The following is a 3,742-nucleotide window of genomic DNA, read 5'->3' as shown; positions in this document are numbered from 1 at the left end:
TGTGTGTGTGTGTGTGTGTGTGTGTGTGTGTGTGTGTGTGTGTGTGTGTGTGTGTGTGTGTGTGTGTGTGTGTGTGTGTGTGTGTGTGTGTGTGTGTGTGTGTGTGTGGTTTTTTTCACCAGGTTTCGGTTTATTTGTACTTTTGTTTTGGCTCTCTCAATTTTGTATGCGTGTTTGTGAGTGTGTTTTTAGATGTGGTTTTTTCCCCCGTCCGTTATCTTTATTGTTTGCATTGTTAGCGGCAGGTTAGAGAGTAAAACTTGTATGCATGTAATTTGCCGGATAAGCACCGCCGGTTTACACGTTGTTTGAGGGTGGTGGGTTTTTTTTTCTTTAGGTTTGCATAGCAATTGTTCTCTGAGTGGGCTGGGTTCATTCAGTCGACGTCAACAAGCTGTGTAAAAGAGCAGACTGTTACAAATAAAGTAGTAATGATTTGTTTTAAGCTGAAACTTGTTTCTCTCTATGTCTTTCTTTCTGTCTTTCTCTCTTTCTGTCTTTCTTTCTTTTTTTTCTTTCTTTCTTTTGTTCTCTCTAATATTAGCAAATGCCTCCGGCTCGGTAGGGATCCAAATACTGCGACCACCTCTCAAAAGAGACCACCTGTCCCCAAGGGCCACCCTAAATTATCCAAGACGAATGTTTTATATAATTTACTTTCCATAGCGACCACCTGTCAATAACGACCATTTTTGGTCTGACCCTTCTGTTGTCGTTATTGGCAGGCTCGAATGTTTTAACATATGCCTCAGTATGCATCCAAATATTACATTTCTACATTTGCCAAGCTATTGCAATTGAGAATCTTAAACGAGATGAGGCAGAGCGTTGTTAAGATATCAAATAACCAAAGGGAGGTAAGAGCGCTTACTTCCCTTTGGTTATTTGAAATTGCAATGGAGTTATTAAAATGTAATTTTAATTTCATATAATTTAAGTTCATAAAACTTGAAAACAAATTCAAATTGCCCTTTCTTAAATTGAAATTGATGAGAATTGTTTTATTTTACTTATGATTGAATTATTGTTTTTGTCAACTAATGTCTTTCCTCTTTCTTTCAGATGCCAACATACACTAACCTGTCCAACAACGCGTACACCAGTGCTTGGACAGCCCCCACCTCCTCCTCCCTCTCCTCCTTCCCCACCTACTCTCACCCTCCCGTGCCCTACCCCCATGACGTCACCAAGCCTATGCCACTCTCTCATGCAGGTAATAATGCTGACTTCATTTATTTTGATTTAAGAGGCAGACATACAGTGTTAGAGACGGACCATCATCCCTATCATCATCCCTATCATCATCCCTATCATCATCATCATCATCATCATCATCATCATCATCATCATCATCATCATCATCACTATCATCACTATCATCACTATCATCATCATTGTCATTATCACCATCATTGTCATCGTCATCATCGTCATCATCAGTACCTCTGCCAAAAAGCCTTTTAATAAGTAAACCACCAACGTGCCTGGACTTGTATTTTCAAGTTTTATTTTGGTTGTTGTTGCTTTGTATCACTGTGAATGTGCTTTTTCTGTAGTTTTATTTCCATGGACTAATCACAGATCTTTGCTCTAATTTCAGCCATGGGCGGTCAGCTAATGAACGACAAACCCCACAGTACGGAGGAAACTCTGGCCACCCTTCGCATCCGTTCCCGAGAACACACCGCGATGTTGAACCTTCTGCAGTCCGATTCCCTCCGTCCCACCAACGCCTTTCAGACCCTCTGACGTCACTAAGATCTCTATGATGTCACAAACAACACGTGACGTCGGTCTTATGAACGCACGGTATCAGTGACGTCAATGAGAATCGCATGACGTCATGCAGACCACGTAAAGTCATTCTCATGAACGAACTGTGCTACTGAGGATTGTCTACATTAAGATTCACATGACGTCATCAAGAACACGTGACGTAAACCTGATGAACGCACTTGACCAAGACAGCCTCGCGTTAACTTGAGGTAGTCTGTTGAAAGCAAACTCCGAAGTGAATTTCGTGTGTGAACGGTGATGCTGTACCAAATTCAGTCTGATTCATCCTGCCAACAACAGAGGGGTATTGACGTCAATACAATCCCCAACTACAGAGGCTCTAAACTCTCCTCCCCCAGCCGAGCCGAGCCGAATCAGTACTGACGGACGCAATAGCCTAGAAATTAAGACTTCAGCTTTCCATGTGGTAGGTTTTGGGTTTGAAACCAACCAATGCCTGGTGAGATAAGGGTGGAGATTTATGTGCAGACCTGCTAGTGCCTATTTGTGTGCACACCCAAGCACACGACCAAGTTGCAGCCCAGGAATGTGGACACAGAAAGATACATGTAATTAGAACTGAAGCAGGGGACTACTTCCCAAGGCACAGACTAAAACTTCGAACGTATCACCCCATGACTTTGGTCTGTGCCATACCTTTATGCCTTCCTGGAAACTTTGTTCGTTTCTGCCTTGCAACATAGAACCGCCAAGCACTTGATCAAATATCTGCAAGCGCCTTTAAAAGCTGTTGGAATAAACATCAGTTCTTTTTTTTAGGCTCGACATATTGTAAACAAAAAAGGAGTATACACATGTTTTTGTTTTTTAAAGTGTACTCTTTAAAAGACAGAATTTTGAAGTGGCGGACAGTAGCCTATTCTTTCAAAACAGTTTACATGGTGATGACAACTTTTCCACGAATTCGTTCCGACCAAAATCGCCAAGAAAGACGGTCACAAATCGGCTGTTAGACGCCCATATGACATGTCTTACTTGTTGTAAGACTATACTGGTCAGTACCATTATTTCTACTGTAGACTTTACTACAGATTTAAAAACAAAGGGACAAAAGCGCTCTAATTACAGAAGACAATCAGAGTGAGTGAAAGCTGTGCGGAACAAAATATCTCCTGGCATCTGAGAGAACAAGCATTGAAAGGAATGAGCGCATTTAATCCACAAAAACGTGGCTTATACTCTTCTTCATTCTGAACGTTAAAGATGTGCATTGTGTTTTAGTTAGTACAGCTTCAGTTGTTCGGTGGTAAACACTGCTGCAGACTTTGTATACGGGATACAAAAAGTAATTTATCACGTTTTCACATCCAGACATACAACGGAACAGCCGCTTGTCTTATTCGGATTTTGTATTTTTACAACATCGCATGTGTTGTGCGTATATTATTTTTAGTTGTGGATGTGAACCAGTGCGTGGTACGTTTCTTTTTGCGTCTAGTATTTTCTTCTTCTTCTTCTGCGTTCGTGGGCTGAAACTCCCACGTACACTCGTGTTTTTGCACGAGTGGAATTTTACGTGTATGACCGTTTTTACCCCGCCATTTAGGCAGCCATACGCCGCTTTCGGAGGAGCGTCTAGTATAATTATACATGATATATAATTATGTTTTTGTACTTTTCTGTTTTCTTTGATCTAAATGGTTGAAGGATACATTTCATTGAGATTTGAGTTTCATTTTTGGAAAATCCTTCCAAGCCTTCAGCAACTAGAAACTGATGTATGAGTGTAAATATTTTTTTTTAAGAATTTAACTTCTTATTCCAGCACTTAGATTGAAACAAACTTTAGTGAAATGTTTGCTGTCAATTTTATATCAACAGTCGTGTGTAAATATGTGCTCGGTGTGTGTGTGTGTGAGTGTGTGTGTGTATGTGAGTGTGTGTGTGTATGTGTAATTTTATATTAACAGTCGTGTGTAAGTATGTTCTCGGTGTGTATATGTGA

The 3,742-nt window shown here is 40.6% G+C and overlaps 1 long non-coding RNA gene across 1 annotated transcript in view; it reads left to right on the top strand.

The window, feature by feature from the left end:
• The first annotated feature begins 1,064 nt into the window (after positions 1–1,064).
• The window catches only part of LOC138978915 (uncharacterized), a 3,329-nt gene continuing 651 nt past the window's right edge, over positions 1,065–3,742 (top strand). Inside the window, exons 1-2 of the long non-coding RNA XR_011459840.1 lie at positions 1,065–1,213; positions 1,601–3,742. The exon at positions 1,601–3,742 is cut by the window's right edge and continues 651 nt beyond it. This is a non-coding gene — a long non-coding RNA (uncharacterized lncRNA). The remainder of the gene's footprint in view (positions 1,214–1,600) is intronic.

The sequence above is a fragment of the Littorina saxatilis genome, linkage group LG10 (assembly GCF_037325665.1).
Source record: "Littorina saxatilis isolate snail1 linkage group LG10, US_GU_Lsax_2.0, whole genome shotgun sequence".
In the NCBI taxonomy this organism is placed as follows: domain Eukaryota; kingdom Metazoa; phylum Mollusca; class Gastropoda; order Littorinimorpha; family Littorinidae; genus Littorina; species Littorina saxatilis.
This window is presented reverse-complemented; position numbering and strand designations above follow the sequence as displayed.